Raw genomic sequence first — 13,959 nt, forward strand, 5'->3', positions numbered from 1 at the left:
TGGATTGGATTGGTTAGGAAAAAAGGCCAAAAAAAGGGTGTTTTGTCCTAAAATAGTATATTATAATCGTAATATTATATGGTCCTGTGTCTTTTAGTTCTTTTATTTTAATTGGTTTTATTTTTTATACTTTTATTGCTTTGCTTCTTGTTTTTAATATTTTAATATCTATTTTACTATTTTATTTATTTTATTGATCTTTTAGTTTTGGATTAAATTCAATTTTACTTTATTTATTTATAGTTTTTATTTTATTTTTATTTTATTTTTATTTTTATTTTTATTTTTATTTTTATTTTTATTTTTATTTTTATTTTTATTTTTATTTTTATTTTTATTTTTATTTTTATTTTTATTTTTATATTTTATATTTTATTTTTTTTAATTACATTCTTTTTATATTTTAATTTTTAATTTTTAATTTTTAATTTTTAATTTTTAATTTTTAATTTTTAATTTTTAATTTTTAATTTTTAATTTTTAATTTTTAATTTTTAATTTTTAATTTTATTTGTTTATATAAAATGTGCTATATAAATAAAGGGTTGGTTACAGCATAGCAACACAGGATGTAACCCTGCAGTCCGAGTTTTTTTTTTTTTTTTTCTTTTTTTGTGAGTGGACGATTTCGAAACATTGATGCGATGTGACGGGGGCGTTTACTTTGAGCAGCAGTTGAGATTGTTTGCTTGCTCAGTTCCATTCAGTGTTTATCCATTGTGCTTTGACTCTCCCATCCGGATTAGCTGCAAATCTATGTGCCTTCTCAGAGAGGGGTTAGCCTACTTGACAGTTTCCCGCCCTATCTTTCCAAAATGACAATCGCAAGACAGCCGAGCCTACGCGAATACTGTTTGGGTTGCAGTTTCCCAGGTAATTAAAATGGACAGGCAGCGAGCCGCCTAATGTCAGAGGGATTGCGTTATCAGCTCGACGTGCTACAGTGAAATGAGTCTCGGTGCAGCCACAGTCTTAGCAGTCGCTCATATCTCATTTCTCAGACTTCGGGGGCTGGAGTTGCAGTTGGAGACAAGGTTGGCATGCCGGCCCTGCGACTCCATCATTAGAAGGTCAGGGACGACGCAGACTGTGGCTGCCGCTTCTTCTCCACGGGGGCTGATCTTGTCTCGTTTAAGGCGCAGCAGGGCCACTTTTTTTTTTTTTGCAACCGCGGCGAACGCGACACGGCTCATGCTGACAAGTCGGGGGAAAAAGAACAAAAAGGTTTGTTTTGCGGATGCAAATGTTTCATTAGGGAGCCCGGCTTCACCTATTCCGTGCGGGTGACAGCGCTGTGACACGGGCTGAGCAAGACACCCTTCAGCCTTAATGAAGATGCCGGCTAATGAGGACGGGTTTGACACCGTGCGTGGAACACACTCTCGTCATAACTTGAGTGCAAATAGGTGATGATGGCGCGCATTTATGCCTTCTCAGTGCACATTTCCATTGCTAAACATAGTCATGTGGGGGGAAAAAAAAATGGCGTAACTCTTCCACTTCAAGGGTGAAAATTTGCCAAAATATGCACCCCTACGGTGTTGCCTGTGCTATGATTTTTTTCTGACACATACACATCTTGACACTGTCATTAAAACCCCAAAGTTTGATTCCACTACAAGTGAAATTACTCAAAATAATCAATGTAACATTTAGGCTGTTTAGTCAAGTCACCAAGTGCAATATCTGATCAACCTCCATTTGCAATATTAAGAGCTCTAAATGCAATATATTAAATTCTATGTGAAGTATTTCTATAATGCCTCATATTAACTCACTAGCAAGATCTCAGTGTATAGACTGGTCATATGTGTCATCTCGTTTCATATTATCTACATACTGTATTGCAGGGGTCTCAAACTCAATTTACATGGGGGCCACTGGAGCTAGGGTCTGGGCAAGGCGGATTTATTTAAATGGATTTATTAAAAACAGAAAAATATACAAACTTTTTCAGTGCTTTGGTTCCGATTTTCGACAATAAAAGCTCTGATAAAACATTCCACTGTTCTCAAATATTTTTTTTTAATTTTTATTTTTCTGCACAAAATAAGATGAAAAATAAATAAACAAATCAAGACTAAAAATCAATCAATCAGTAATAAATAAATATAATAATAATAATAAACGTCAAATAATAAAAAACACATATAGTTGGTGGGTAGACAAATTATTTTTTTTCAGATAAAAATTAACAAAGCATTATTAGAGCCCTGTAGACATGACAAAACACGACTATAGTCACATTTATACTTTTTTTATTTACAACATATTGCGCAACTGCAGGGTCTTGAGACGCACGCTAACTCGCAAAACTAGAGAGCTAGCGACCTAAACGGTAGCCTTCAAGTTATTTCCTTTAAACTTGAATAGCTAATAAAAACTTACCACTTCCACACGGATAGGGAGGATAACTATTAACAGTTATTTAACCTTTAACATGAACATTAATTAAATGTAATAATTTTTTTCTGGGTACATGATACCATACAGCATCCATATCAAACTAACATTAAACTTTCATATCGAGGCGTGGGGCCTCAAACTAGTGTCCGGCGGGCCACATTTGGCCCGCGGGCCGCGTGTTTGAGACCCCTGCTGTATCGTATATAACTCTGGGAAAATCTGTTGATTTTGTTAAGACTTGGGTTGTTTGTATTGTTTATTTTTCTATATTGTTTATTTTGTACTGCTTAACTGATACTGTACTCTTGCTGCTGCGCTATGCTAATTATGCTAATTTCCCCACCAAAAAAAAAATAAAAAATGGCTGCCAACCAGCACAACTAATTGGTGAAAAGTGACCATTTGTCTAATCATTATAAAACTTTATTTGTATTACATGTATGCTAGCATGTCTAAAAAAGCATTTTTATCACTAATGCTATTTCCAGTCATGGGAAAAAAAAATGGCCGTGTTACTCTATTATGCTATTGTCAAACCCAAGGGTGCCCATTACGTCAATCATGATCGAGCAGTAGGTCAATCGCATGTGTCACTCATGTCACAACTTCATATGACATCAATCAGCTCGCATTAAGCTCCCCTCCTGATTCAATGCTGTGGTGAACCGACGTCTCGAGCGACACATAAATGCAACTTTTATTGTTGTTATTCTGATTATGGATGAACTAACTCAGCATTAAGATGCCTATTTGTATAACAAAAGCTATATGTTCACTTGTAGAGGCTGGTTATGGATGAATGTGCCCATGGCCGACACCTTTTTAATGTGTTGCTTTGATTTTCATGACGATTGGACTGATCGTTCAATCAGTCATTCACCAAATGTTATGTTCGATGGCTATACGAGAGTCTAATATCGATTAGACTTAGATTAGTCTTTCATCAGAATAACAGGTTTCTACCTTTTTCTGTTTTTTAGTAATCAGCAGTAAAACATAAGTAAGTTTCAGGAAAATATCAGCTCCCAACTAAAAAAAAATTTTGACACAATTTTTTGCTTTTGCTTTTGTGACAGCTCAATTATCTACTATGCCAACATTCATTCATTTTCTACCTAGTGCTGGAGCCTATCCCAGCTGTCTTCGGGCGTGAGGCGGGGTACACCTGGTGGCCAGCCAATCACAGGACACATATAGACAAACAACCATTCACACTCACATTCAAAATTATTTCTTTACACATATAACAGCATTAATTATTTACAATTTTCATATTTGGAACCGGGCTGCACGGCGGTCGAGTGGTTAGCGCGCAGGCCTCACAGCTAGGAGACCCGAGTACAATGTCAGTGCATGCGTGGGTTTTCTCCGGGTACTCCGGTTTCCTCCCACATTCCAAAAACATGCTAGGTTAATTAGCGTAAATTGTCCATAGGTATGAATGTGAGTGTGAATGGTTGTTTGTCTATATGTGCCCTGTGATTGTATATAACAGTATAGTGTATAAAAATATTCTATATAACAATACAACAGTCACTTAAGTCATCACACAGCAACTTCACACTCAAATATACAAACATGTACCAAAATATGAATATGAAAAACAACTCCTTGAATGTGAGTGTGAATGGTTGTTTGTCTATATGTGCCTATATTACGTAACCTTCTACATGCTACACTCTTCTACGCTGTCTGACTTGGAATTGACTTATCTGCAATCTATTAATAGCAATAATGATAATGATGACATTATATGTTTTATCCTTAGAGGTAGATCATTTTGACTGTGACATACATTCTGATATGCATGTACACAGTATATGTAATATACCTATTTATGGATCTTTGACAAAAGCATGAGCACCCCTGGTCTAACTAACCTAAAGAGCTCCATTTTCATTCTGATTGCGATGAAATTATGAATTATTACCACGTCTTTGTAGATGCTTCACCTTGGCGTTTCTTTCACAGCTTGAGAAGGTAGGCCGCTGCCTTGCTTTGTGTGCGAATTGAATGCTAGCACAAAAGGCAATTGCTTTAGAAAGTGTGAGCATGCTGAGCAAGCACAAGAGGTTAGCTTTATATACTTTTTGGAAATGCACATGAAAAATAAATGCAAAGAACGACCCCTAAAATGTACTTTTTTTTTTTTTTTTTTTACAGTTTTAACCACATTGCTGAACTGATCTCATGCGCAGGCTACCAGATCGCTGCAGGCATAAAAAAAAAATAGTTAGCTTCCAAACACAACAGCAATAAGTGAATTTCCACAAAGTAGGATGCAATATTAATAAACTATCTTCATACGTAGTTAAAGCATAGAAAACCGTTTAGAACTGCTGTTAGAGCCCTGCAGACATGAAATAGCACCCCTATAGTCACGTTAACTTGCTTTTATTCTTTGTTTTAACCACACTGCTGAACTGATCTCATGCGCAGGCTACCGGATGACTGCAAGGATAAAAAAATAAAATTAAAAAAAAAAAAAATTAAAAAACATTTAAAAAAAAAGTTTTAGCTAACTAGTTAGCCGACAATTTATTTATTCTAAACTCAAGAGTTTCAAGCAGAATGGTGAGGAAAGACAAAGTAACAAGCCAAAATGTTACCACTTCCACACTAAATAGGAGGATAACTTATTTTTCTCCACCGGTGTCTCATACATGTAACATTACTGATAGCTAGTGACCACAATAGTACCTATAACTTGTATTTTTTTGAATAATAATACACCATAGTCAACCAGGAAACACACATATATTTTTCAGTCCGGACTAAAAGCGCTCATGAACCATATTTGGCACACAGGCTGTAGGTTTGTTCTGACATCTTTAATCATTTTTTCCCCCCCTCCGGTAGCTCAGCCTAGCTGTCACAGGAATGAACAAGTGGGAGTTAGCATCAAGGACGTGTCAGCAATCTCAGGAAATAGAAATTTGGTCATGATGCCGCGTTTAAAGCGTTTTCTGATACAATAAAAGTGAGGTATTACATGTTTTTTTTTTTTTTTTTGGGGAGGGGGGTGAAGCAAAAGCATCAAAGCCAAATGCAGGATGAGAATATCTTACAAATTAGAGGATATTCCACGCTTCTGTGACTCATTAAATTCCGTGTAAACACTGATGGCTTTTTGTTTGCTTGCTTGGCAAAAAGCTGGGATTCAAGCTCTCGTCATAACGACCCTGCCATCGCCATTTGTCATGTATGCTTTTACGGCAAATTAGAGCCACTCATTCACACGCTCGCTGCTTTGCACGCACTCACACCGCTGTACAATAAAACTAAATGAAGTAAAATGACTCCCCCTTTGAAGACGTATGTATAGCACAGGGGTCGGCAACCTTTACTATGAAAAGAGCCATTTTACCCAATGCCCACTGAAGAAAAATAGCCTGGAGCCGCAAAACATATAGTATGTTTAAAACAACATTGGAGGGAATTTGGGGGTATCAAAGTAGTTCAGATAAGAAAAGACGAGTTGGAGTACTCTTGCTAGTATTGGAGATAAACTTACATAAATGTATGTGTAAACTACTGTAAACGTAAAAACAAGTTCCCATGCCGCTGTTTTTAAATTATCTCGAATTTATTTTTTAGATTTGTAGGTAAGTATTACTTGTTTTTCTTCATGTACTGAACTGGATAGCAGTCAGAACTCACTCAGGATGCATTCATGGTCTCAGACAAAGTTGGATTTTTTAAAACTCATTACAAAAGACGTGCATTTTCCCCACTCGGGTGTTAAAAATATTCAAGCATCGCAAAGGGAGCCACAATAAAGAGGCTGAAGAGCCACATGCGGCTCTGGAGCCGCAGGTTGCTGACCCCTGGTATAGCAGATACGTGATGGAGCGGGACTTAATACAGTAATAAAGTCTTGTTGTTGCCGTCTGTCGGAGGGCAGCGCTGTCGATTGAAGACCAAAACATAACTGAGCCTTTATGTGCGCAAATTTTGCAAACTTCAAATATTTTTTAATGACCGTCATTCTAGTCAGAGTCCATCTTATGTGTTATAATTTCCATTATGTCTACTATATTGGGTAATAGGGATTGTAAAAGTAACTATAGGGGTGTTATTTCATGTTTTGAGGTCTCTAATAATGCATAAAAAGTGTATTGAAAAGGTTATAAAGAAGTTTTTTTTTATATGGTCAAACTACAAATATATTCCCTTTCCAAAGGAGGACTCCTACTTCTAGGAAATTCACCTATCACGGTCAGGTCTGGAATTATGAACTTCAAATATTGTTTGGGTATTGAACGACTCATTTGTCATTCTATTCAGAGTCCATCTTATGTGTTATAATTTCCATTATGTCTACTATATTGGGTAATAGAGATTGTAAAAGTAACTATAGGGGTGTTATTTCATGTCTTGAGGTCTCTAATAATGCATAAAAGTGTATTGAGAAGATTGGCGCTTTACAAATAATGCCTTAAAATGCTGTGTTTTTGATGGCATGAACTTCAATTATTTTTTGAGTTTTTAATGACCGTCATTCTAGTCAGAGTCCATCTTGTATGTTATATTTTCCATTATGTCTACTATATTGGGTAATAGGATTGTTAAAATAACTATAGGGGTGTTATTTCATGTTTTGAGGTCTCTAATAATGCATAAAAAGTGTATTGAAAAGGTTATAAAGAAGTTTTTTTTTATATGGTCAAACTACAAATATATTCCCTTTCCAAAGGAGGACTCCTACTTCTAGGAAATTCACCTATTACAGTCAGGTCTGGAATTATGAACTTCAAATATTGTTTGGGTATTGAACGACTCATTTGTCATTCTATTCAGAGTCCATCTTATGTGTTATATTTTCAATTATGTCTACTATATTGGGTAATAGGGATTGTAAAAGTAACTATAGGGGTGTTATTTCATGTCTTGAGGTCTCTAATAATGCATAAAAAGTGTATTGAAAAGGTTATAAAGAAGTTTTTTTTTATATGGTCAAACTACAAATATATTCCCTTTCCAAAGGAGGACTCCTACTTCAAGGAAATTCACCTATTACGGTCAGGTCTGGAATTATGAACTTCAAATATTGTTTGGGTATTGAACGACTCATTTGTTATTCTATTCAGAGTCCATCTTATGTGTTATAATTTCCATTATGTCTACTATATTGGGTAATAGGGATTGTAAAAGTAACTATAGGGGTGTTATTTCATGTCTTGAGGTCTCTAATAATGCATAAAAGTGTATTGAGAAGATTGGCGCTTTACAAATAATGCCTTAAAATGCTGTGTTTTTGATGGCATGAACTTCAATTATTTTTTGAGTTTTTAATGACCGTCATTCTAGTCAGAGTCCATCTTGTATGTTATATTTTCCATTATGTCTACTATATTGGGTAATAGGATTGTTAAAATAACTATAGGGGTGTTATTTCATGTTTTGAGGTCTCTAATAATGCATAAAAAGTGTATTGAGAAGATTATAAGCAAGATTTTTTTCTGCTCAAACTACAAATATATTCCCTTTCCAAAGAAGGACTCCTACTTCAAGGAAATTCACCTATCACGGTCAGGTCTGGAACAATTAACCAATTACCAAAAAACATCAATTATTGTTTGGGTTTTGAACAACTCATTTGTCATTCTATTCAGAGTCCATCTTATGTGTTATATTTTCCATTATGTCTACTATATTGGGTAAAAGGGATTGTAAAAGTAACTATAGGGGTGTTATTTCATGTTTTGAGGTCTCTAATAATGCATAAAAAGTGTATTGCGAAGGTTATAAACACGTTTTTTTTATCTGCTCAAACTACAAATATATTCCCTTTCCAAAGAAGGACCCCCAGTTCAAGGAACTTCTGTTGGGAGTTGCCGCTTTACAAATAATGCCTTAAAATGCTGCGTTTGATGGCATGAACTTCAATTATTTTTTGAGTTTTTAATGACCGTCATTCTATTCAGAGTCCGTCTTATGTGTTATATTTTCCATTATGTCTACTACAATTGGAAATAGGATTGTAAAAGTTACTATAGGGGTGTTATTTCATGTTTTGAGGTCTCTAATAATGCATAAAAAGTGTACTGAGAAGGTTATAATTTTTTTTTTTTATGCCTTAAAATGCTGCGTTTGACGTCAACTGCAGATTATTGCATGCACATCCTCCGCATGACGTTCAAGCATTTGGACGGGTCGGACCCAGAGGTTTAATTGGTGTTCAGGAAGAGGTTATTTTTAACCCCCCCATCAATTTTTCATACGTGCGTCCTTGTCTGCCTTTAACTAGGAAGGGATTAGCTGATTTGTTCGAGCCTGACACAAAATGTCCAAAATGAATATGACCCACTTTTGGGAAAGTTTCTGGTAGAAAAGGAAGATCTGTTTTGCTTTAACGACTGCTTTTAAGATTTAGGGTGAAGTCACAATTTGGTTAAAAGAAGCTTTTGCATTTGCAAGTCAGGTAAAATGTCACCAAAGCTGACCTGGTCACATGACATAAACATCAGTGTGAAGACGCCATAATTACGAGGAAAAACATTGATATAGCCTGCAAAAAGGGCATGTATGGCGTTGTATGTCACCGCGGGTTGTTTTTAACAACACCCGCCTCTCAGAGAGGGTGGGGGGGGGGGTGTCTTTGTGCTTATAGTTTCCTTTTCGACAGACGTCGACGGCGGATCTGATGATATTTCATTCCTTTTCCAGATGTGCCTTTGATCACTCGCTTCTATTTTTACAACCTTTCTTTGTCACCGAGACGTGACAAATCAATCGGAAACGCATAGGATGGAGTACTTTAGAGTACGCACATGCAAACATGGGTGGCGGGTGGGTGGGATTGGGTGGGGGGTATAAGAGTCGTCAGAAATGTTTGACATCACTACTTTAAATTAGTGATCGGGCTTGCGTCAGAATTTCCCTGCAGCGCTGGTTTGAAGCTCGACAGACAAGAGCATCTTACGTAAGGAAAACCTGACTTTAGATTCAAATCAAAACCAATTCAGGAATCCTTCTCTCACACGACCTCAAATGTGATTGAACGTGTCTACTAGTCATACCTCATTTAGTTAGCTTCCATACGCAACTCCAATAAGTCAATTTCCATGAAGTATGATGCAATATTAATAAACTATCTTCATTGTTAAAGCACAGAAAACATTTTAGAACTGTTGTTAGAGCCCTGCAGACATGAAATAACACCCCTATAGTCACGTTAACCTGCTGTTATTCTTCGTTTTAACCACACTGCTGAACTGATCTCATGCGCAGGCTACCGGATCACTGCAGGGATAAAAAAATAAAATTAAAAAATAAAAAAATAATAAAAAAAATAAAAAAAAAGTTTTAGCCTTTATGTGCGCAAATTTTGCGAACTTCAAATATTTTTGAATGACCGTCATTCTACTCAGAGTCCATCTTATGTGTTATAATTTCCATTATGTCTACTATATTGGGTTATATAGGGATTGTAAAAGTAACTATAGGGGTGTTATTTCATGTATTGAGGTCTCTAATAATGCATAAAAGTGTATTGAGATGGCATGAACTTTGAAGTTTTTAATGACCGTCATTCTATTCAGAGTCCATCTTGTATGTTATATTTTCCATTATTATATATTATATATTATATTTTCCATTAAAAAAATTAAAAAAAAAAAAAGTTTTAGCTAACTACTTAGCCTACACTAATTCTATTCTAAACTCAGATTTTCAAGCAGAATGGTGAAGAAAGACAAAGTAACACGCCAATAACTTACCACTTCCACACTAAATATGAGGATAACTTATTTTTCTCCACTGGTGTCTCATAAATGTAACATTACTGATACCTAGTAACCACAGTAGTACCTACAATAGTACCGAAAACGTGTATTTATTGAATAATAATACACCATAGTCAACCAGGAAACACATGTATATTTTTCAGCGCTCATGAACCATATTTGGCACACAGGCTGTAGGTTTCCCATACATTGCTTCAAAAGAACCGGACAGGTAACGTGATGATCTCGAACAGTGAATCATTTAATTTAGCAACCCCCCCCCCACCCCCCACCCTCCATCCTGCCTGCTGACTGGCATCAGTTAGGCTCCACTCGGATGGTCAAGGATGGCATTAGTTTACCTAATTCCCCCGAATTTGTTGGGTTTTAACGGATTAAAGCGGAGTGAGTGGGGTGGGGGGGGATTTGAGGGGGGGTGGGGGGCTCAGTTGCTGCTCTTCGAATTTCCAGATTTTTGCATTTGTAATGATTGATATTTTATAATCTGTGCGTGATTTTTTTTTTTTTACTGTAATGGTTGTTAATCTTTGCAGGTTATCTATCATCGAGCAGTTTAGCGGATTGGGTGCTCGTTGGTAAAAATATGGATGGATGTAAATACAGCGGGATGAATCATCTAAATGTACACTCAAAGCTTTAATAAATCATTTCCTGGAGGTTTATACCTCATCAGGAATCCATTTAAAAAAAAAAAGGCCACAAGCTATACTTCATTACTAGCCGCCTGAAAAATTCATGGCGTTAGCGTTGAAGCTACAGTTCACAATTAAGGGCGAAAAGCAGAGAGACAAGCGGCCTGCAAATTAGTCGGAGGCTCCAAAGCGCCGCCGTACGCGCTTTCCCTCCAATCAATCCTCTGTCCCCATACAACTGCTGCTATTGATCAGAGATGCTCATTAACCGGCCGCCACGGCAACACCGTGATATTTCCTTCTAAAAGCACGGAAGCGCGGATGTCGGGTCCGAGAACGTCCTGCGCGTACGGCGGCGTCTTCTAATGACGCTGATCATCTCCGTGACAGGCTGCGGTCTGCTTTAATGCGCTAAGCTAATACAGCGCGGCGGCTCTAAGGTAGAGTCGGAATCCGAGATAAAAGCTCAGGGCATTGAATTGATCCGCTACCCGGTCTGGTTCGGGTTGTCTCATCCCGGCAAGATTCATCGGTTCAAGCTCAAAGACTAAAGAGGACTAGATCTCTATGAAGTACTGAGGTGTGATAGGATAAATACTAGATAGGACAGCCTGATGGGACATCTCAGTTTGGGACAGCCGTTTTATCAAGCTGTCCTATCTAACCTGAGCATATGATATGATAAAGACTAGATAGGACAGGATTCTGACCTGATGATGATGATCTGTTCGGATGATGAAATGTCCAAGCCAACCTGAAGGGTCCAGTCGTGATGGATTCAATGACCTGAAAATACAATGACACGGATGAATGAGAATACTCAAGCTGCAATTTCATTCATTCATTCATTCATTTTCTATCGCTTATCGGGCGTGCTGGAGCCTATCCCAGCTGTCTTCAGGCCAGCCAATCACAGGGCACATATAGACAAACAACCATTCACACTCACATTCATACCTATGGACAATTTGGAGTCGCTAATTAACCTAGCATGTTTTTGGAATGTGGGAGGAAACCGGAGTACCCGGAGAAAAAAACCCATGCATGCACGGACATTGAACTCGGGTCTCCTCGCTGTGAGGCCTGCGCGCTAACCACTCATACACCATGCAGTGCAATGTAGGATTGCTTATTTATAAATTGAATATTTTACTAGTTAAAGCGTCAAAAATTTGTTTACGACCTCCTAAATAGGTTTTTAACACTATTAGTGGACGAGTGGTTAGCACAAAGGCCTCACAGCTAAGAGACCCGAGTTCAATTCCACACTCAATTCTGCCATCTCTGTGTGGAGTTTGCATGCTAGGCTAATTAGCGACTCCAAATTGTCCATAGGTATGAATGAGTGTGAATGGTTGTTTGTCTATATGTGCCCTGTGATTGGCTGGCCACCAGTCCAGGGTGTACCCCGCCTCTCGCCCGAAGACAGCTGGGATAGGCTCCAGCACCCCCAGCGAGGACCCTCGTGAGGATAAGCAGTCGAAAACGAATGACTGAAAGTCTAAAGGTGACTATAGGGGTGTTATTTCATGTCTAGAGGTCTCTAATAGTGTTAAAAACCATATTTAGGAGGTCAGAAACACATTTTCCATTTATAAATAAGGAATCTTACATTACACTGCACGGTGTATGAGTGGTTAGCGCACAGGCCTCACAGCTAGGAGACCCGAGTTCAATGTCCGTGCATGCATGGATTTTCTCCGGTTCCTCCGGTTTCCTCCCACATTCCAAAAACATGCTAGGTTAATTAGCGACTCCAAATTGTCCATAGGTATGAATGTGAGTGTGAATGGTTGTTTGTCTATATGTGCCCTGTGATTGGCTGGCCCCTGCCTCTCACCCCAAGACAGCTGGGATAGGCTCCAGCACCCTTTGTGAGGATAAGCGGTATAGAAAATGAATGAATGTAACTGAAACAATGATGTATCACATTTGCATATTGTGGAGTAAAAACACGGCATTGTGTGGAAACTCCCACCCGTCCACGTTTAGTCATGCCTTCTTCCAATCTGGATGGTTAGCGGTGATGTTTATTTATTTTTACGGTTGCTTTCCATGGCTCGCTTCAACTCTGTCCCCTGTTTGAACCCCTCTCTGCCGGTGTGAAAAATTCATGGCCGTGATAATATATGTATATGGAATATACGCCTTTTGTTTTTTTTCCCTTTACTTTATGTGTCTTTTTTTTTCTTCTTAATAAACAGATGGCCCTGGAATGATCCTTTTTCTCACTGTTGCTACGGTAACCGCACAGCCAGAGCAGGTGTAACCTTATTCTTCAACCTGGTCTTGGGATGTCACTTTTTTTTTTTTTTTTTTTTTTTTTTTAAGTACATATGCATAAATTGTATACTTTTTTTATGATCTTTTTCCGAGGTGGTGTTATTCTTTCTATGTAAATGAAAATAAGCCCCGAGGTTTTACACACTCAAAAGTACAAGTGAGCAGTAGAGATGATGTTCCTTACAAAGCAATACTGCACGCTTATTATGCACTACTTTTTTACTACCGTGAAGTCGACTTTGTACTTTGATTCAGCACCTTGGAAGATTCGATTCCCTGTATGTGTCGTTGCTGAATTCATACAAACAGCGCTGACATTTGACCCTAATGGTCAATTTCACGGGGCGGAGCAGACTGGAACCATTAAAAAAAAAAAAAAAAAAAAAAAAAAAGGTAAATTATGAGGTCACTAAAAAGCTCACCAAGCTAGCAAAAGGCTATTAATCACCCGAAGTGTCGGGTCTGGCTTCTTATCTGAAGCCGAACATGAACATTCATTGTGGACTCGGCTGTCTTTAATTGCTCAGTCAAGTGAGCAGTAGATATTCGCTGCCTTCACAGACAACACGTTTACTGCAAAATCAATATTTACGCCTATTAGATTCACAGGTGCGGCGGGGTTATTCACTTATTGGGAGAAGACGGACAAAATGCGATGTGGAAGAATAAATTAGGATTTAAAGCCGTTATAATTCATGTTTGTTACAAACGAGTAAAAAAAATAAATAACGAAAAAAAACAGATGATTTGTGTGCGTTTTTTCGGCATTTCGGTTTGTGGTTGTACTTTGTGGAAACAAGTTGTGCTACTATACATATATACACATACACACATATACATATATATAATAAAATAACTAATACATATATAATAAGAATAATATATAATAA

At 37.5% G+C, this 13,959-nt stretch overlaps 1 protein-coding gene and 1 long non-coding RNA gene across 2 annotated transcripts in view; both read left to right on the top strand.

Moving 5' to 3' along the window:
* hs3st4 (heparan sulfate (glucosamine) 3-O-sulfotransferase 4) overlaps positions 1 to 13,959 on the top strand; it is a 111,215-nt gene that overhangs the window by 58,322 nt on the left and 38,934 nt on the right. The gene's annotated exons all lie outside the window — the stretch shown is intronic.
* On the top strand, positions 6,243 to 10,736 carry LOC144901871 (uncharacterized). The gene is made up of 2 exons (XR_013630005.1): positions 6,243 to 7,056; positions 7,861 to 10,736. It is a non-coding gene; the product is annotated as an uncharacterized LOC144901871 (long non-coding RNA).

Source organism: Doryrhamphus excisus, linkage group LG16 (assembly GCF_037039965.1).
Source record: "Doryrhamphus excisus strain RoL-2023G ecotype Guam linkage group LG16, RoL_Dexc_Guam_v1.1, whole genome shotgun sequence".
Taxonomy (NCBI): Eukaryota; Metazoa; Chordata; class Actinopteri; order Syngnathiformes; family Syngnathidae; genus Doryrhamphus; species Doryrhamphus excisus.